Source organism: Acomys russatus, chromosome 2 (assembly GCF_903995435.1).
Source record: "Acomys russatus chromosome 2, mAcoRus1.1, whole genome shotgun sequence".
Taxonomy (NCBI): Eukaryota; Metazoa; Chordata; class Mammalia; order Rodentia; family Muridae; genus Acomys; species Acomys russatus.
Window position 1 is genome coordinate 64,733,732 of NC_067138.1, and position 22,914 is coordinate 64,756,645.

Genomic DNA, 22,914 nt, shown 5'->3' on the forward strand with positions numbered 1-22,914 from the left:
GATTCATCACAGTATAGTTGCTCTTCTCATCCCTGACAAATTACACGTAAAAAGCAACTTACAGGAAGAAGGTGTTATTTTGGCTCCACAGTCTCAGAGGGTGTCATTCATCGTGGCATGGATGGTGTGGTGGAATCCACAGCCACAAGAGCATCAAGCTGCCACTCTTCACGTTTTGGAAGAGCAGGAAACAGGCAGCAGGGTATGTTGGAGCTCTTTTTATGGTGTCCGGCACCCAAGCTCATGGGACACTGCTGCCAATATTCAATGGTGCACAGCTTTAATCCCAGTGCTGGGGAGGCAGAGACAAGAGGAGCCCTGTGTATTGGTGGCCAGGCAGTCTAGCTGAATCAGTGAGATCCAAGTTCAGTGACGAATCCCTGTCTCTAAAAAGTAAGGCAGAGAGTGTTGAAGGAAGACAGATGCCCAGACTCAACCTCTGGCCTACACACACATGTGCTCACATGTGAGTGCATGCATGTACATATGCACACATGCACATGTGCACACACAGGCACATGCACACACAGGCAAATGCACTTCTAGATTCTCTGCTCCTAGACTGGAGCTAGAGATACACCAAGAAGCCCATGTGGACTGGCTACATATGTATATGATTTTGGTGTAAGTTTGAATTGTACTATGATCTGAATAATTTTAGGCAAATCTAATTATCTGATAGTAGGGAAACTATGTTGTGCTTTTCCATACATAATAAAGGTTGGGAAACAGTAACCACAAACACATAATTTGAAACCTGAGGGTCTATGCAGTGATTAATTCCAAATTTGCCTATTAAACAAATGAAAATTTGAAGCTAAGAAAGTGTTGAATATGTGTAAAAAGTGTTGACTATGGGACAGACTCAGGCCTCTGGACCATCATGTCTATATAAATATTTGTTTCATCTGCCATGAAAATCTTCACTTACCAGGAAACTGGGACAGAGGGGAGGACATCCTATTGGGACTCTAGATGAGAGAAGCATGGGAGAATAGCAAAGTAGAAGGATCCAGAGGGTCCTAGAAACCAAAAGAAGAACATTATGATAGGCAGATTTGGGCCCAGGGGTCCTGCTCAAACTATGGCTCCAGCCAAGAACAATACAGGCTGTAAACTTCAAACACCTACCCAGATCTAGCCAATGGACAGGACATTCTCCACAGTTGAGTGGAGAGTGGGGTATGACTTTCACACAAACTCTGGTGCCTCATATTTGACCATGTCCTCTGGATGGGGAGACCTGATGGACTCAGAGGAAGGATAGCAGGCTACCAAGAAGAGACTTGGTACCCTATGAGCATATAAAGGGGGAGGAAGTCCCCCTCAGTCACAGTCATAGGGGAGGGGAGTAAGGGGAAAAGCGAAGGGAGGGAAGAATGGGAGGATACAAGGGATGGGATAACCATTGAGATGTAGTAAGAATAAATTAATAAAATAAAATTTAAAAAAATATTTGTTTACTTGGTTGGTGGTTGTGACATCGTCATGCTCAAACTGGTCAGTCTCGAATTCATGGGATCCTGAATGACTGGAGCTACAGACATGAGTCACTGTGCTTGATACTGTATTTTGAAATCCTCAACTAGGCTTTCCACAGTGACGCAAAATAATTTTATAGTCTAGAGATATGTTCCAGATAATGGTGCTCTTCGCAGAACTGAATATATGCTCTGGCCAACAGAGAGGTAATCCTTACTAAAGAGCTGTGGAATAGGAAGGAAGTGGACAACATGGGTCTAAATGGATATTAGTTACTCTGAATGAATCGAGCTTGAAGAATCGAAAGTGAATTTCCCGCGGCCACAGCACTGCACTGAAATTAAATGACTTTGTTCAGCAAGACAAATTCTTAGGAAATCTAATGAAGTCAGGTGGCCTATAAAAAAAATTACATTGGAAAGAGAAGAGGTCAGGAAAGCAAGAGAAACCCCCTGACGTAGATGTCAACCCCAGAGCCAGCCAGCCAGCCAGTCAGCAGTTAGACTTTGTACTCCTGCCTCGGAGTTGTGCTCAATGTAGAGACTATGAAAAATGAGTTATGGTCCTTGTCCTGCCATCTTATCGTTCCAATATATATCATGCTGTTGAGAAGAAGAAAGGTACACAAATGTGTACTTTTCAAAAGAAAGGACATATAAATAAGTGGACACACACACCAGGTTTCTGAAGTAGAGTGGTCCATGTAAGTAGATGCCAGCTTCCTTAATCAGCAGCATTGCAGATCAAAATCCAAGCAAGTTCATTGGTAGATATAGAAAGGATCAGTTTTGAATGTGTTTGAAGAGTCAACGGAACTAGAAACACTAAATGAACTCAGACAGTAATAATAAAAGAAAAGGAAACCATATGAAACCTATCTACCTGATTTCAAGATTTACTTCAGACACATTGTTACCAAGACCATGTGGTATTCTAGAGTGGGAGGAAAGATAGGTCAATGGAATGACAAAGAAATCAGGTGCACACTTTGTTTCTTCACAAAAGCATAATAAAACAAGTAAACGTAAAAAAGGCTAATGTGTATGTGTGTGTGCATGTTCATATATGGAAGCAGGTGGAAGCCAGAAGTCAAAACAGGATTTCTTCTTTCATGTCTCTCCACATTATTTCAGGCAGAGTCTCTCTTTAAACTTGGGACTTATCAAGACAGCTTGTCTCACCCAGATACTCATAGGCTATTCCTGTTTTCCTCTTACCAGCACTTTGTTATAGGTATGCAGTCTTTGCACAGCTTTCCACATGAGACCTAGAGATCTGAACATAAGCCCTTAATTTGTATGACAAGCACTTTCCTACTGAGCTAGCTCCCTTGGCCCTGGTGTTCTTACTAAAATGATAAAAAATAATTTACATGTAAAGGTAAAATTTAATTAATAAAAATCAATAAATAAAGACCTTCAGCATATATATTGTATTATACAATATTAACTAAAACTTAATGAAGGACTTACGTGTAAAATAAAATTATAAAATTTGGAGATTTGGAACTCATGGGTAGGCAAGCATCTCTGTGACATCAAAAATATGATCCACAAAAGAAAAAGTAGATTTTTCAGAGTCATCTCAATTACACTTTTGCTCTTCTCTGAAAAAATATCTTATCAAACTGATTTAAAAAAAAAAAAAACTGCAGACTGAGGGAAATGTCTGCAAAGTGCATGTCCTTAAAAAGACTAGTACTCAGAACATATAAAGAACAAGGCCAATGGCAAATAATATACTCACAAAATGAGTGTAACATATAAAGAGACACCTGAAAAAGAGAATGTTGATATGTTGATGGCTAATAAGTGATGTGAGGATGTTAACTGTTTTTTTATTAAAATCACAATAGGTAGCACTGCATACTGATTGTTGTGGCTAAAAAACAAAATAGGGATAATATCAAATGCTGTCAAAAATACAGAGAACTGGGCCAATCATACACTGTTGATATAAATGAAAAGTGAATGGCACAGTAACTCTGAGCAAGAAATTCTCAATGTCTTAAAAAATAAACACTCAAGTCAGGCATGGTAGTGCACAGCCCTAATTCTAGTCAAATTGGGAAGTAGAGACTAGAGGACAGGAGTTCTAGGTCATTCTTGGCCACATAGTGAGTTCAAAGCCAACTTGGGATAAGCTAAATAAATAAGTAAATGTGAGACTATTATACAGCCCAGAAACTGATTATCTTAAACCTTATTTTAATGAAAATTTATATTCACAGTAAAGCTTATGTAGGAATGCTTGTAGTGGTTTTAACTGCAAGAGGCCCCAACTCTAAGCAACATTTATGGCCTTCAATAAGTGGTTAATTGTAGTGTATCACACTACCATTGGATACTACTACCTCAGCAATAAAAAGGAAGAAGTTACAATATAAAAAGCAATTTAGATGGATCTCTAGAGATTTATATGCAGCTATACAACCAATTCTGGAAGGCTGTATATTGCAAGATTCTATTTGTATTATATTCTTGAAATAAAAAAAGAAAGAATAGAATAGAATAGAATAGAAGAATAGTTATTTCCAAGATGTAAGGATTAGAGGAAGCCTTCTATACAGTGGGACATGGCTATAAAAGAGCAACAAGGAATGTGTATGATGAGTGAAACATTCTGTGCCATGGCTATGAGATGCTGAACTATGGTTTTTCAGGACATTTCCATGATAGGAAAGTAAGTAGAAGGTTCATTGAATCTATTACTTACAATTGCATATGGATCTACAGTTTCCTCAAAATAATCTAACTTAAAAAAATCTATATTAATTCACGTTGCTCCTGAATAATAGTGTATGTGTGGTGCTTTGAAAGTGATATTCCCTAAAGGTCCATCTGTTTACAACTTAGACTGATGGGCTATTGGGAAATGTTTGGAACCTGAGGACTCTGACCCACTCAAAACACTAATCCCTTGGTGAATATTTAATGCAGTAGCATTATTGAGAGTCTGTAGAAAATATGAGATGAGGCATCATTACGGTATATATCTCTCTATCTTTATCTATCTATCTGTCTATTTATCATCTATCCATCCATCCATCTTTCTATCTATCACCTATCTAACTCTATCTCTCTATCTTTGTTCTCCCCTCCTTCCTCTCTCCTCTCTGCTCTCCCCTTTCCAGGCTACCATGAGATAAGCATCACTGCCCATCACTCCCGCCAACCCAATCAGAAATTCTGCCTCACCTTAGGCCTAAAGCAGTAGAGCTAAATGTGAATGGAAGCCTCTGATTTTATTAGCAAAAGTCTGTCTTTCCTTCCTCAAAGGATTTCTCCCAAAAATTTAGTCACAATAATTAAAAAACAGACTAATACAGAATATATGTAAGCATATTGTATGGATTTTGCAGTTTCTTTACCATACACATAAAACAACCCACAGACACACGAACTGGAACAGCAGAGTTTTGAGATTACAGTTTAAATTTATTTTAATTTTGGGGGCTATAATATAATTACATCATTTCCTCCATCCTTCCTTCAAATTCTCTCATATACTCCTCCTTGCTTTCTTTCAAATTAATGGCCTCCTTTTTCATTAATTGTTGTTACATATATATTTTTTCTAAGTAAATAAATACAACCTGCTTATGGCATATAATGTTACTTGTATGCATGTTTTCAGGGCTTATCATTTGGTATTGAATAATCAATTGGCATGTTCTTCCCTGGGAGATGCACCCCACCCACAGACCCACATCTCAACTCAGCATTCCTTAGTTGCCTGTAATTCTTGTATAGTACTGAGATGTCATGGGCTCCTGGACCCTCATGGTAATGGGTCTGTTGCTGTTCTTGTTCAGCTCATGTTTAGGCAGACATTTTAGGTAGACTTTATGCAGAGTTATGGAGCCCAGTGCCAGCAGGTACAGCACCGCTCCTGAACCTAAGGCTCAGGGAACATTGCAGAAGAAGGGGCAGAAAGACAGTAAGAAACAGAATATCAGGGGGTCAGTGTGAGATTGAGACTGCTTTTAAAAGCTTCACTTATGTTTGCTGTTGAGTCACTTTACTTGAGTACATGGTAGATTTCTGCATTTGCTTTATTTTAATAGCAGTTTTGGGTATAGAAGACTTGCACCTCTCTTCCTCTTATAAAGAGATAGTCTTTGGTACACCACCATTGTGTGTTATTTAATATTGTATTGAGTTAATAATTAAGATTGCATTGATTTATTAATGAATTGCTTCAACACGGCGTTATTTCTGGCAGTTCAGAACAAGATTGGCTATTTAGATTTTTCTTTCATCCAGTTACGTTTGCTAAACTTATCAATTATCTTGACTTTTGCTGTAGCTCTTTTGTGTTTTTAACAGCTGATAAAGCATTTTTCTTATCTCCCCAGTTTCATGATCTCAGGGTGTTTACCACAGCACTGACCAGAAACCCAATAGCAAGTCTCCCTGTCATTGCTCTGACTTTTAAAGGGGAGCTTGTGATTGCCTGACATTAACTCTGACACTTGCTGTTTTATATATAAATGGGAAAAATGAACTTTTTCTAAAACCAAATGAAGGAAGAAGAGCTGGAAAATGAGTGGCAAACATCATTCCTAAAAAAATAAAAAGAATTATTTAAGAGAAAAAAAAACAACCTATTTTTTTAAAAAGTACTTGAAAACACATGTTCTTACAGAAAGAATTAATGCATTTGAAGAGGTACATCTTTGGGTCTAGGCAACAGTGGCACGCATCTGAAATCCCATCACTTGGGAGGTAGAAGCAAGAGAATAAGGAGTTTAGAACCATATTCCATTCCATAGATAGTTCAAAGCTAGCCTGGGATACATGAGCCACAGTCCCCAAACAGAACTTTCAGATTTCCTGTGTGAATGCTGAAAGGCAGATGCATAGTGACATCTGGGACTTTCTGAACTGGTGTAACAAAAAGGCTACCTCTGAAAACTCATGCCCACAAAGTATATGTGCTAACAGTTTTATCCCCTAGGGTTCTTCCAAAGAAGCAGAAAAGTAGTAAGAGGCATATATTGTAGGGTTTGTTTTATGGAATAATCTTTTTCAGCCCTGGATACTGGCTGGATGAATTTGAAATCCATGGGGCAGGTAGTTAGGAAGGACACACTAGAATTCTTGACCCCACAGGTAGAATTTCTTCGAAAAATCTTAGTTCTTATCCTATAGCCTTTTACATGCCCACAAGAGTTCCCCCCCCGCCTTGCCCCCAAAACTATATTGGTTAGTATTCTCAGTGTAAAGTCAACAGACTGTAAATGACAACCACATCCATAGACTGTCTGCACAGTGACACTCAAACTAGGGTCAGGACAACAGCCAAGTGAGGGGAACATAGTCAACACGGACTATGGAACTACTTGGTGCCATGAAGAGTGCATTCCAGCTAGGAGAAGGAGTTGGAAACCACAGCCCAGTGATAAAACCCCTCTTCTTATAGGTAGTGACACCATTTTGTAGTTTAAATGCTACAAACCCCCAGAAAGGAACACAGGGATACGGCAATGATGGGTTCAGTGAGAACACAGGTGAGATAATCTTGATGCAAAAATGGCAGCATGGAACCTGGGTGTGAATCAATAAAAAGTTACAGGAGATACTGGATCAATTTTCTTTGGACGTGACACATATCTCAACCTTCAGTGCCTACAAGACAAAGGGAAATATTATAGTTCCACTGGTGAGAGCGACACACTGCCACAGGCGATGTAATTAAGCAGCAGTAGTAAGGTTGTCCAGGGGTAGCCGGTGGCCATGATCCTTATGGTTTTGTGTGTTAGTATAAAGAAATGAGGCCCAATCTTATAAGTCAACAAAATCTGCCCAGCCAGAGATTTTCATAAATTAATATATAATTGTACAACTTTTCCCTTCCCTTTACTCCCTCCAACCCCTTCCACCCTCCTAGCTCCTTTTCAAATTCAGGCCTCTTCCTCTTTAATTATTCTTGTTACATATCCATATAAATGAATAAATATATAAATATAGCCTGCCAAGTCTCTTTAGTGTTGCTTGTATGTATGTTGTATTTTTAGGATTGATCACTTGGCTTAATCAACTAGGGGACTCATGCCTGGGAAAACCAATTCTTTCTCTCTCAACTGTTGTCCTTTGCCCACTGGATTTCCCCATCCATGTTCTTTTGTCAGTTTGTGTTGTCATTGTTGATGTCTTATTAAGGAGAACATATTGTTGAGATTTCATCTACAGCACAACCCCTCCAAGGAGCATCTCTGAAAAGGGAACAGGACAAATGTAAGAGCTAGATGTCCAGGAATTCTGATGTAACGTCGTTGTATCTTCCAGATATGACAGGAAATGAACAATCAGTGCTCTTTTGAAAAATATTTCTTATTGTTATTATGTGTGTCTGAGTACCTGATGTGGGGATGGTATGTACAGAAGTCAGAGGAAGGCTTCATGGAGCCGATTCTCTCCTGGTGCCTTTATGACAATTCTGGAGGTTGAGCTCAGGCCAATGGACAAGAACCCTTATCTGCAGAGCAACCTTGCCAGCCTGAGACAATGCTTTAGTTCTGAGGGAGACATTTTCAAACATGGGGTAGAGGAAATAAGAGAAAATCTTATACTGAGAGAGTTCCATTGACATAAAAATATGATTTCTTTTATTTCTTTCTTCTTTTCAGTTTCCTTCATCAAGCTGAGCACAGGACATTTCTCAAAGGCATAAATAAATAAATAAATAAATAAATAAATAAATAAATATTCTTTTAGTCTATAAGTGAACACTACCAATAAACAACAGAAATAAAATAATAAAGTTACTCCAGGTCTTCAATATTATTTAGACAATAGGCTAGCTATCCCACAGAAGCAGTAGGGCCACTGTAGACTTGCCAGGCTCTTTCTCTCTGGTCATCTGCCAGTCTGGTGGCCAGAAAATTCAGCTGTGGATTTCTCTTGTGTCTGTGCCTTTATCAATCAGAATGATCACTGGATTTTTATATTAACGAAAGGCTCTGATTCAGGCTTTCCTACGTATTTGCTAAGAAACTTTTGGGGGAAAATCTAAATAACGGTGTCTCCATATATAAAATGAGATAAATTAGAGTGCACATATCATAAGCTTGATCTGCATATTAAATGCAATAATGAGTTAAAAACTCAGTGAATTGATAGTCCTTGGGCACAAAACACTCACATGTCTTATGTCTCATTTAAGCAAAAAAATTTCCCATGATGCTCAGATGACTAATTGGCCTCCTACAACACTTTTTTTCCTTTGCATTGGACTTCCGATGCCTAGCTGGTCCCATGTATTGCATAACTTTCCTTGAAAGTACATGAACCAATACCTATTTATGCCAAAGAGAGGCACTGATGGCACAACAAAGCAATAACTCAACCAAGTCTAGTTGGCTCAATCCCTGTTTTTACTGGGGTTACTTACAAGATCATGGGTGATGGGTTAGTTACAGAAGCATGAGTGAACCAAAGGCAGCTGTATCAAACAACAAAAACCACCCCAGCATGGGTGATACCTCACAAAAGCTGCATCCCTGAAGTCAGCTCCATGGGAGAGCCATCCCTCCTCCAGCAGTTATTTATTTTCATATAACCAGTGGGATTAGCCTGGGAATTTTCCAAGCCTCCTGAGCTTTGTGAATTGCATTCACTTCCCAGGTCAAAGTGCCCGTACTCTTTTCTGGAAGTAATGCTTCAATTTGATTGAAAGTTATACAGCACCATGTCACTTCAGGCATCAACACTGCTTTTCAGACTCCCTTGGTCTTGTTGTCCTGTGAATAAATTCCCATCCCTAGTATATAGAGGTGCCAGTAATAAATAGCAACATCTGGAAATCACCTTTAGAGGTATTCAGCCATCACATGCACACACTGGGCCAATGTCTAACCATCTTTGCTCCAGAAGACGAGAATCACTCCTCTGGGTAGACAAAGCAGTGAACTGAAGAAAGCCTCAGTTCTTTGGATGATGGAGCAGTCAACCAAACCTCCACAGCTTCTTCCAGATTCTTTAAATTCATACAAAATGAATTTCTGTGCTCCTCCAGCCATTGGTTAATGCTATTCATAGCTCAGCGTAATGCCAAGCAAGCAATATTCGATCCATAAATTTATAAGGAAGTGTAGCTTTAGAGTGTGTGTTCTGTAGTAAGCAGAAGCAGAGATTATAAGAGATGACTTCACTAAGATAAGCACCCTGGCCTTCATTCAACTCATGGACTTGGCTGTAAATGTCTATTCTGCCCCTTGCTAGTGAGGTGACCTGAACATTCTGTTCAGCTCTCTGGGTCTCACTCACGTGGCTCACATGACCTCCGTGCCTCCTTTGAGCTCCAGTTTGCCATGGCTTTCACACAGTTTGCTGGAAGCATCCTCCACTGTTAACAAAGGCCTTCATTTCCCCAGGATCACCATGTGAAACACCACATGGTACAGGTAAGTGGATAGTCTTCATGGTTCAATCAGAGCAGTCGGGTCATAGATATTAAAGCAGTGTTCTGGAGGCGTTGGGCCACTGAGCTGTAAATTTCTGAGCCTCTTCAATGAGAGCAGAAACAAATTGAACTTTCAGAGGAATTTTTAAAAGTACATAGGAGTAATATCTCGAGGGAACTTAAAGACAGAGAGTCTCATAAGTAACCACCTGGGAGTCCCAAGGGGAAAAAAAGCATGCCCCACTGGTCCACCCACAACCATTAAGTCAATGCTTATACGTCAGTCCTCTTCTCCCACACTGTTTTTTTTTTTTTTTTTTTTTTTTTTTTTAAGGCAAAAGCTATGTTCTTGGTGCCCAGAGACCATCTTGACTTCAGGAAACCTGATTCCTTTCAATAAAGATGGCAATTCATTAAATGTGTCACTAAATGTGATTCTTCTTGTGTAAAAATAGTCACAGCTGAAGGGGAAAAAATGTCTGTCAGATCAAGGATGTAAACATCTACTTTAGAAACTACAGTCATCGCTAAATGGATTATGGAGAGATACTGAAGGCGCAGAAAGAGGGTCAGAGACAGTTTCAGGAGCCTTGACTTACGTCTCCGCTACGACATTTTATTTTGTTTTGTTTTGCCAACCTCTCCGGAATCAGACTCCACGCGCCAGTTGGGTACCCCTTCTTGTGAGCTTCTTCCAGAAGGGAATCTCAAAGCCAAAGCACATTTCTTCCTCTTGGAATGGAAACCAAGGCTTGGGTAGAGGGGAACAGCGCTCAGAGCACAGAGCCACAGAGACTGGCTGTGATGTTGCCGCCATCTCTCCTCCTTCCCCCCAAGCCTTTGCTACACCTGACTTCTAACAAGCGCCCCAGGCTCCACCTGTGAGTGTCTCTGTCTCACAATCCACTATCAATTTATTGGAGAGAAATTTTGAGGTGAAAGCATTTTGCTATCCCCGGCCTAGAGCTTTACTGTGAATGATGGGGCAAAGTGCCCTGAACTCTACTGAAATAAATGTCAGAAAAACAGACTTGAGATACAGAGCTGAAAACTAAGGAGAAGGCTGACTCCAGGGGATTGCCAGGACTGTGGTCCGACAGCAGAGGAGACAACTGGTAAAGTGTGACGACAGTGGCCGTTAAAGAGAGTGGACGCACACAGGCTGGTTCCTTAGAAGTCCAGCTGAGTCCCAGGGACTTAAGTTTGACCACCGTTGCTGGAAGAGGGCCTGTAAATCGGAGCTGATTTCTACCATATACAGGGAACCCTCCACATTTATGGATTCTGTTGATGTAGATTCAGTCAAACATGCACAGAAACTCATCAGGAATAAAATGTAGCTTTATTGAGCATGTACAGATTTTTTTTTCTTGCCACTATTCCCTAGGCAGTGTACTGTACGTAATCTAGAAGTGATTTAAAGTCCACAGGAGTATGTGCACCAGTTATAGATAATATGCAAATGCTGTTACATTTTTTTTTTCATGAGGAACTTAAGTGTCTGAAGAGTTTGCCATTAGTGCCCTGTAAACACCAAGAGACAACAACCCTAGTTTGGTAACTGAGCAAATTATTTAACTCTCTGAGACTCCATATTCTTAGCAGTTAAGTAAGGTTATAAGATCTTTTCTTTCCTCATGCAGATGTAAGAATCTGGTTGAGAGCAAACACTTAGCATACAGTAAACATTCTAACTTAATTACGATGCTGTGGCAAACACCACAACTGATAGCAATTAATGAGAGAAAAGGATTTATTTATCAGGTCCTACTGTGGGGCCATGCTGAGGAGCACTATCATGAGGATGTTCATCTAAGTGCGCTCTCTAAAGCTAAGGAGTTATATTGATGTCATTGTATGCTTGACGTCAGTAGACGTAGCCAGAGTTATCTTCAAGTTATCTCAATCCTGACTGCCATCAGCAGCCCAGGAGAGTTTCAATTGTGTCATCATTGAAAACACCTGGTTTACTTCTTTCCCTTCTCATGAAAAGTTCTGGTTTTCCCTTTTCTTTTTCAGTCTTAATCATGGCCATACAGTCATGCAAGTGAAATTCCAGGAGCCAGATCTGAAGCCTACCGGAACAAGCCTTCCCATATCACACACACACACACACACACACACACACACACACACACACACACCTGGTTGTGTCTTACACTCTGCCACACAACTGTCACTGGTACTTACTCTACCAGCTGTGTCTCTAAGGGCATTTGAGTGTGTTCTCTTGCTGAATTCTGAGACTAAATTATGCTGCTATTGACATTTCACTAAAGCAAAAACTGAGTCACCCATGTCATGTAACTGGAAAGGAGTGAAACCTCATACCATTGAAGGCTGAACTTGCTTCTGTGAGCATGATCATTATCTGGAGAGCACAGTGGCAGAAAGGAAGCAGGCTTTGCTGCCAAAAGTGGGTTCTAATCCCTGGCTTCACGTGTAATCAGTTACAACTGCTTGAACATGTTAATATGCTCTTATGAACCCTATGTATCAGACTGTAAAGCAGGGATTATATGATAGTTTCTTGGCTTATTTTTTGAATTAGGTAATACCTCATAATTGAAAGTGGATAGCACAGTGCCGAGAAGACTATGTTAAATGGAAGACTAATGGAAGATGAGTACTTGAGCATGTAAATCTGATGTATTCTCTTGGTTCCCTTCAGAAGAGCTGAAACATCAGAAAACTGGGGACCACTTTTAAATGCTTTGAAGGAACAAGAAACTCCATTGGCAATATTGCTTGGCCTTGGAGCATTGGAATCAGAGCGGTGGGAAACCGTAGCAGAAATTCCATAGGATGCTGGGAGGAGGCCAAAGGTCACAGGTAGATTGTGGGACTGGGAGTGGAGAAAGGTGTACCAAGAAGGCCACCCAGGTCTAGTGGCATACTAACAGCATTTCCATGTGGGCTTGCAGAAGTGACACTAAAAAAAAAAAAAAAAAAAAAAAATAGTGCGACTTCCCAGTGGGCTGTGGTAGACAGCAAAAAGCAAGAGGTGTGGAAAATCACAGATGCCTGTGCAGCATAGACATGAAAATTTAGGACCAGACAATACAGAAATGACATAAACATCCATCTAGATCAAAGTCCCTGGGGCAGGGGGTTGATGTGGTCCTTGCTGTCATCCTTTCCTTTTCCTCCTCAGGTCACAAACAATACAGTTGAAGCAGACATTCAGAGCCAGAGATGAGGGGATCAGAAAAGTCATCCAGGGTCCTCATGCCTTTCTTAAAAGGAAACAGAAAACAGTCCGTCTTGTATGACATGTGTCCTGTTTCAACTTGACTGAACTGAATCAAGATGGAGCCAGTGAAAGATGTTATCAAAGGAAACCTTACTCGGGGTTCAAGAGGACAGCTTGATTGGAGAACTTAGAGGGAGGGGGCCTGCTTGAAATGCTAAGTGTTGACTAGCAAACCTTTATCAACATCATTAAAGAATATCTGAAAATGAGAAATAATATATCAAGACTGCGATATGAAAGATACAGAGGACTGAGGAAAATACACTTGGGTTTAAGCATAATGCAGACAGGCATTGCTTGTTAAAGGGAGGGGGAAAAGAGAAGAAAGGAGAAGAAGAAGGAAAAGAAAAGGGAGAGGAGAGAAATAAGGAGGAAGATGATCCTTTCCCCTTCTCCAGTATTCTACTTGCAATAAGAGACACAGGTCCTTTGTAGACAAGAGACAGACAGACCTTTTGTCATGTTAAGAATCAGTAAACACACCATTGGGACTTCTGAGATAACTCAACGGTTAAAGGAACTTGATGGATAAAGACCTGAATCCAAATCCCCAGACATCAGGTGAAAAGACAAGTGTGATGGAGCACGCCCATAAACCCAGTGATGGAAGGTGGGGGCAGGAGACAAGGGTCTGGCTGGACAAGTTCTAGGTTCAGTGAGAAAGGTGTATCAAGGAAATAGGTAAAGAATCAGAGAGCAGCACACATAATGTCCTCCTCTCTCTTCTACATGCCCCACCCCCCAAAAAAACATACATAGACATATGCCCCCTACATAGACACAAGCATAACTAACTAACGGAATGTTTATGAATTGTTTTAAAAACAAGCCACCCTCCATTTCTTCTTCTATGTTTACAAAGCACCCCATCCTGGTGTTCGCTATCCACTCAGGGGAGGATGCACTAGACTCAGAACAAAGAATAATGTAATGGAAGTGTTGCGTCCTGGCCTGGAAAAGAGAAAAGTCCACAATAAAGGGTGATCAGAAGGCCCAGGTGTGTCACAGAAAGAACATTTATCATGTTTTAATTGGGCAGTGGTTGAGGGGGCAAACTGCCCATGTAGGCATCCTGATCCTGCATCTATGAAACTAGGAGTCCTTGAAGGAATCTCTGTGCCTTAGTTGTTCCACATACAAAATGGGGGAGGACTAGTGTCCACCAAAGTAACAGGATATATTCTAAAGGATAATATAATTCATGTGAGTTGTGTTGATTCAAGGCCAGATATGTAGGTGTCAGACAACTATTATCATTATTATTATTTATTTAAAGCAGAAGGTTGCTGGACAGAGGAAAACATCAAACACTTAAATAAGAGTCCATTACACCTGAAATTCAGGATTTCATGTTTTTGTGAAATTTCAAATAAAATTTTGGGACTTGAAATGTATTTCTATTTGTTTTATCTTGTAAAAAAAATTAATAAAATAAATATACTTGATACCCTATGAGTATATACAGGGGGAGGAAATCCCCCTCAGGAACAGTCATAGGAAAGGGGAACAAGGGGAAAATGGGAGGAAGGGAAGAATGGGAGGATACAAGGGATGGGATAACCATTGAGATGTAACAAGAATAAATTAATAAAAAATAAAAAAAATAAAGAAAGAAAGAAAAATTGACAACATAGATTTATCTCAAATGAATTTTCATTTGAATCCAAATAATGTATTTTTATTATATTGCCTGTATATTTTTCTCAGTTTACAGGGCATGTGTAATGACCTAATGTCCAGCATTTTTATACTCTTACAGCAAGCAAGAATTGGCAACAATTAGAAAGTAGCCTGAGAGTTATGCTCATCGACAAGCCTACCAATTACAGATCTGAGGAAGGGCTGCTACCACTCAGAGGCAGCAATAGATCCAAGGGCGAGATATCGTCCCAAGGTCAACAAGGCCTATTCATGTCAAGGACAACTGACAGCAAAGAAAACTAACCATGCCTTTAGGCAAGAAAGGGGCACAAGCCAAAGTGTGGGGATTACAAAAAGAAGGGCACATGAAGACAAAGACAAGTAGCATCAAAATCTGCTTCATGAGGACCTGGGAAGAATAAGGGACGATACATGCTTCTGCCAATACATCTCTAAAATTATCCAGGAAATATCATTTCTATTAAATAATATTTATGTTTATTCTTTGAAATTTTCATACATGTACATAATGGTTTTTTATCTTAACCACTATGCAATAAAAGGACTTCAATTTAGCCATATTTTATATGCACACACAAATATATATATACCATCACATAAACACACTTATGCACACATATGCACACACGTGAACACATGTACATATATACAAACACATATGTATATTTAGATGTATAAAACACACTTATAATACATATATACACATATGCACATAGATATGCTCATATAAATATACATACACACAAATGTGTACTTAAACACGCATATACCCACAAATATATACACATATTTATATCCATGTACACATATGTTCATAACACTCTATACAGTCACATATATGTTCATACACATATAAAACACACTTAATACATGTACACTTGTGTATATGCATGTACATACACACGTGTGTGTATCTTTATCATCCACTGAGTTTATACTTGACATGCCACTACTCACAAAAACATGTGTGCAACATGAAAATCAGTCCTTAGCAGTCCTTGCTGACTGAAGTCACACACCCTTTTGTCTCTCAATCTTCTTGGTCTGCTTTTCAACTGTCTTTTCCAGAGTACATCTTGTGCTATGTTTTTCACCTTTCCTGTGTTCTTTTCAGCATAATTTCTGCCTAAGGTGACATCAAACACAGGGATAAAGTGCTGTTTATTGTTCCTAAGTGAGAGGAGCTATGATGAGCTTCATAAAGCAACTCACTCATGAGAGGCGGAGCCATTAGGCCTTGAGTTCAAATATAAAGAAGCATGTGTGTGGCTCATTGCCATGAAATATGCAAAATATGTACATCTTTTATTATATGTGTTTATTGAAAGAGGTATTTACACAGTAGCGCATGTAAAACAAGATTATTACTGACTGATCAAATCGTCAACAGTGGTGTTCAAGAAAGTAACTAATCCTTTATTTGCTAATTCAGATTTCCCTGTGCGTTTACAGAGTGCAAATCTCCCAGTAATAAAAAGGTACTGTCATTACTACCGTCAACATATAGGAAGCCCACAGAAAGGACACAGTGGTTAACAATGCTCCCGCTCTTGCAGAGAACACAGTTTCAGTTCTCAGCGCCCATCCATCAACACACAACTGCCAGAAACTGAAACTCCAGAATCCTCTAAGGCTCTTTTGGCCTCCACAGGTACTGCATGTAGATAGTGCACATAAATACACACAGGCACAAACACAAAAAAGAATCCAAATGTAAATATTTTTAAAAGATATATTCTTATATTAATCTGGAGGAATGCTGCATTACAAGTTAAATAAATGAGCCTAAGCATACCAACTTAGAATAGAATGGTATCAATTGCTTTAAATGGGGGTTATAGTACATCACGTCAACATATTATGTTATGAATATTCTACACTGTATAATACTATAATGAATTCATGCCTGGATACAGAGAAGTACATATGAGAAAAATACATATGAAAAATAGTGAGGAGGGCTGAAGATTTAACAATATTATACAAAATTCTCTAAGAATGCAGAAATGAGAAAAATTAAAACTGGTACTGCTGTTACTGTTATTTATGACACAAAGTTAACTAGGAACAAATCCTGACCTAGAAGGTTCCAACATCTGCTGTTGAAGGGATGTCTTTACAAGATAACTTAAAACTAGACAGATGGCAAGGCAGGGCAGCACATGCCTGTGATGTGGGAAGCCTGAGACAAGGGTGCGGAGTTCAAAGTTATCCTTGGCTATGCATTGCATTCAAGGCAAAGGTAATCTGGCCGAGGCCATGCCTCAAAACATGTAAATGGACATTAAAAGAATATACAAATGAATACTAGTGGAACAAAAATAAAGCTTCACTGAAAAAAGTAAGATGGGGTGACTGTTGGGCTGGACGTGGATTCAAGTTATTACCTGTGGAATTGATGAATAGAATAAGAGAGAGCTTTGAGTAGAATCTACAAGGTAGATAAGATTTATGTTATAAGTGAATTCAAGCAAATAGCCGGTAAAGACAAACACAGTGCAATATAAAAGAAAGGATTATAGAAAGCAGCCAAGAGCTGTGTCACTAGGGAATTTATTAAGCTCCTTCTTTTTTTCAAATGAAGTCCTGTAATGACATCAAAGATAAAAAATTAAAAGATAATAACATAAATTATTTGTTGTAAGAGAGCACTTTTAGTATTAGATGACCATTAATGGGTCCTAAGTTAGACACACACACACACACACACACACACACACACAACCATATTAGTTCTGTTTTTCTCCCAAAATCTTAAATATTTAGTGATGTATTTCAAAAAACATGAATTATTGAGGAAAAAACTAAATAAAAATGGTGTTTAAACATGCATAGAATAGACAGGTAAATTATTACAAAATATAAAATATAAATCAAAGCAATGTAAGGCAAAATAAAGGAATTGTATGTAAGATACACCATTTGTCAAGCTATAAAACCCTTTGACATGGTCAAGAAAACTAGACCCATAAAGTAAAATGTGGTTTTGCAACTCAAAATTTAAATGCCAGAAATCCAGTATCACATAATGTGGACAATAACACTAAGCACAGAACGTTGAAGTCAAAAAACAAAACAAATATCATTTTAAAAATGAAAAAGAAAAAATATTAGATGAAGTACATAAAGATAAGTAAATAAAATTATAAATCTGAATAATTTAATATTAAAGTATGTAGTCTCCTCCAGCTCAGCAAGACGCTCAAGGGAAGGAAGGCCAAGGGGAGGAAGTCGGCCCTGGCCCCCGCCTTGGTGAAGAACCAGGAGGCCAAAAAGGTGATCAATCCAATCCTCTGTTTGAGAAGAGGCCCCAGAACTTCAGCATCGGGCAGGACATCCAGCCCAAAAGAGATCTCACTCATTTCGTCAAATAGCTCCCCTAGCTACATCAGGCTGCAGCGGCAAAGGATGCAGATCAAGGTACCTCCCGCCATTAACCAGCTCACCCAGGCCCTGCACTGGCAAACAGTTACCCAGTTGCTTAAGCTTGCCCACAAGTACAGGCCAGAGACAAAGCAGGAGAAGAAGATAAGGCTGCTGGCACGTGCTGAGAAGAAAGCTGCTGGGAAAGGGGACGTCCCAACTAAGAGACCACCTGTCCTTCGAGCAGGGCTCAATACAGTCACCACCTTGGTGGAGAACAAGAAGGCTCAGCTGGTGGTGATTGCCCACGACGTAGACCCCATTGAGCTGGTGGTCTTCCTACCTGCTCTGTGTCGAAAGGTGGGTGTCTCCTACTGCATCATCAAGGAAAAGGCCAGGCTGGGGCACCTGGTCCACAGGAAGACTTGCACCACTGTTGCCTTCACAGAGGTTAACTCGGAAGCTCTGGCTAAGCTGGTGGAAGCTATTAGGACCAATTACAACAACAGATGCGATGAGATCCCTCGCCACTGGGGATGCAACGTCCTGGGTCCTAAATCTGTGGCTCACATTGCCAAGCTGGAAAAGGCAAAGGCTAAAGAACTTGCCACTAAGCTGAGCTAAATGTACAATGCTAAGTTTTCTGTACATAAATATAATTACCAAATTATCTTCATCAAAAATTAAAATATTAGAATATATGAAGCACAAACACTTATAAGATAATAACAAATTAATGTAAGTTTAGCAATAGGAAATGAAATATATAATACATAGAGTTAAAGTTCTTCTTATAGCTAAATGGTGATGCCCAAATTTTAAAAGTAAAAAAATGTAACTCATATTACAGGCTTATAAAACATTTACAAAGGTTCATTTGTTCCCTCATGAAGAACTTATTAAATTTCAGGATTTTTCAAACCAATTCTGTCTTGAGTGCTATAAAACTGAAAATCAAAGAAAGGAAACACCATTAAAAGCCCAAACTCATGGCAAGGTAAAAAGACTCTTACAAAAAAAAAAAAATAGTAATGAAAGAGAAAATGTTTTAAAGTTAAACACAAAACTTGATTTTTAAACAACCAAAATAAGAGTATTGTTTATAAAGTTCACAGGATCAGGCCAAAGTTCTTCCAAAAAAAAGCTTGAGACTTTTAAAAATAAGAAAGAATAGAAATATACTGACTATTTAACTCAATAATATAGAAAAAACTAATAATCATAAGGAGGTATACAAGGAGAATAAAGATAGAGGAAAATTTACTTAAATGAAAAAGTATGTGAACAAGGGCTTCTGAAAGATTGTTTCTTTAAGGAATAAAATGTAAAAAAAAAATTCTTATAAAGAACAATAAAAAATAAAATCAAAACCAGGATGAGGAAGACATCATAATTAAAAACATGAAGGAAATTTATGCAAAATGAGTGTCTTGTTAATAAAACTGTAATTATTAACTAAATATAGTATTCAAACAATCTATCAATAGAGTGGCTTCCTCAGAAATGACAGAACCTAGGGAGCTGATAAACTTCGGGAATTTGAAATAAGCCTTACAGCTAAACAAAAAAATTGTAACTTCCTAAACAAAACAAAACTGAGCTTTGAAAATAAAGTGATGTTCTCCAACTCATTATAGGAGGAACAGGTTTCTGACAACAAATGCAAAAAAAAAAAATAATAATAATAACATTTCAAAAACAGTGCTAAATTTTGTCAACAAATGTACACTAAACACCCCCAAATAAGACAAATGAAAGCCAATTTTATATTATAGGACTTCTGCTCTTGAGTCTTAGGAAACAATGTTTCAGAGACCAGATGTCTCAACAAGAGTAATCAGATGTGGCTTAAACTGTTTAGAAGTCTGTTTGATGGCCTCAGATAATTCATTAAATTCTGTAGTCAGGGCTTGAAAGACCAAGGCCTTGGCTAAACCAAGAGTAGGCTTCAAGAGTAGGCTAGATTCTTTAACCTTAAGGCAGCTCTCAGTACCTGGAATAAAATGAAAACAAAAATAAAAAACAAAGCACTAAAATAGTATCTATTGAGAAAAGTATCCATTTCTTTAGAGTTTCCAGTTTGGTAGAGTGCAGGTTTTTAAAGTATGCCCTTAGGATTCTCTGGATGTCCTTGGTGTTAGCTGTTATGTTCCCCTTTTCATTTCTGATTTTGTTATTTTGGATATTCTATCTTTGCCTTTTAGTAACTTTAGATAAGGGTTTGTTGACCTTACTGATTTTCTCAAAGAACCAACTGTTTGTTTCATTGATTCTTTATTTGTTTCTATTTTATTGATTTCAGGTGTGTGTGTGTCTGTGTGTGTGTGTGTGTGTGTGTGTGTGTGTGTGTGTGTGTGTGTACATCTGGCCTTGGGCCTCAGTATTTGTTCCCATCTGCTGTGGAAAGAAGCCTCTGTGATGATGGCTGAATAAGACACCGATCTATGATAGTAGAATAGCGTTAGGAGTCATTTTATTGTTACATCTTTCTGAAGGTCAGTAGGATTTGGAGTTATCGTATGTCTCCAGGCTATCTAGTCTCTGGTTCTTGGTCAGTCCAGCAGTGTCAGGTATGTGCTCCATCTCATGGAGTGGGCCTTAAGTCAAATCAACATTGGTTACTCCCACAAGGTTTATACCACCATTGCCTTAGCATGTTTTGCAGCCAGGTTAGATCAATAGTTCTGTCATTAGGTTTGTGTTTACATTTGTCTTTTGATAACCTACAGAGTACATTCTCATACTAATGACACTAGAATGCAGGGGTAAAGGTTCTATGTAGGCACCAACTTGATCATTCCACATTCAATAAATTGTATGGGTGTTGTCTTCAGCAATGGAGCCTTCCTGTCGGTTTCTGGACAGCACCTATTGTCTTGGAAACAGCCTCAGTGGTTTGGAGATTTCCATGGGACTCTTTTGGCCAACAACTCAATTGGATGAACCCCAGCCACAATCTAGAAGCTTTGTTTGATGACAAGAGATGACCAATCGGGACTTTCAACTCCCTCATTATTTGGAGACTTCATTAGGGTTGCCTTCATATATCACAGAAATTTTTCATTGCACTAAGCTAACATATTGTCATGCCCTTCAATTCTAGCTGTCTTTCCCATTTCCTTCCTTAATCCCATCTCCCTTCCGCCTTCCCAACTGATCCTTTTGTTCTCATTCCCCCTCCAGTCCACCCATGAGATTTCCCCTCCTAGGGAGATCACTGTATACTTCCTAGTCCTTCCTCTATGCCTAACCTTTCTGGGTCTAAGTAGCTTGGTTATTATTTATTTAATGGTTAATATCCACTCACACCAATAGATATGTCATCCATACAAAAGCTAAACAGAATTGTTAGAGCTAACAGACATTATAAACTAAATGGATCTAACAAATATTTGTAGAACATTTCACCCAAACACGAAAGAATATAAAGTTTTCTTTGTATCTCCTGGAACATTCTCCAAAATTGAACACATATCAAACACAAAACAAGTCTTTTGCCCTGTTTCTTTTGGGTATACTCTTTTCTTTTTGTTCTAGAGCTTTCAGGTGTGTTGTTAAGTTGCTAATATGAGACTGCTCCAGTTTTTGTTTGTTCGTTTTGTTTATGCAGAGACTTAGTGCTAAGAACTTTCCTCTTAGAATGCCTTTTATTGTGTCTCAAAATATGGGTATGGTGCATTTATTCATTCATATGAACTCATAGAGACTGAAGCAACAATCGTCGGTCTGCCAGGTCCTCTGGATATATATTATAGCTTTCTTTTAGTGCTTTTATGTGACTCCCGAATGTATAAACAAGTGAGTCTCTAACTCTTGTTCCTTATCTTGGTGCTTTTTTTATTTTTCTGTTGGCTTGGCTTGTTCAACGTTGATAGGATAATGTTTATTATATCTTATTATATTTTATTCTGTCATATTTGGTTGTTATCTCTTAGAAGCCTGCTCTCTTCTAATGAGAGACAGAAAGGAAGTAGATCTAGATGAGAGAGGAGGTGAGAAGGAACTGGGGTCAGTAGAGAGACAGGCAACTGTATTCAGACTGTATCAGAAAAGAATCTGTGTTTAATAAAAAGGGAAACTGGAAAACTAAAGAACAGTAATAGTAAAAATAAATTATTTATTTATAAAGCAAATAGGTAACAATTCAAGCAAGGAGTCTTAGCTGAAAGATAAATACAAAAAATTATAGTTTACACCTTCCAATTTGATTGAAGGAAACTAATTTCTTAAACTAAGCATGGGAAGAAGCTAGATAGAAGATCTCTTTAAAAATCTAAGTTTTAAAAATACTGAAAGAAAAATAAATTTAGAACAAACATTCAGAGATATTTTGGACTTTACATTGACAACCTTGTAAAACTACATCGTTGGGATAGGGAAAAATAAGAGATAGGACAGACATTGTAAACTGGTATCCCAGTTTCATAAAGTGTCCTCTTTGATGGACTTCAGGTGTCATGTTAACTAAGAGTTGCTTCAATTAAGGGAAAACTCTGCTGCTCAGTATAAAGTCATTCTGGGTCTCTACTGTTTTTATGTAAAATATCTAATATTCAGTTTTTCAAAAGTCTGTGTGTGTGTTTGTGTGTGGTGTGTGTGTGGGTGTATGTGTAAGTATGTGTGTGAGGAGGGAAAAGAAGGAGAAAGAGAAATAAACATTCAAGTCATAGTGAAAATATGTAATATATTTTAATTAATTCCCAGGGAGAGGGAAAAGCTAAAAATAAGAAGAGGCAGGCAGAAGCAAA

The 22,914-nt window shown here is 38.6% G+C and overlaps 1 pseudogene; it reads left to right on the forward strand.

The window, feature by feature from the left end:
• The window catches only part of LOC127198403 (60S ribosomal protein L7a-like), a 35,048-nt pseudogene extending 16,258 nt beyond the window's left edge, over positions 1–18,790 (forward strand).
• Positions 18,791–22,914: the final 4,124 nt, after the last annotated feature.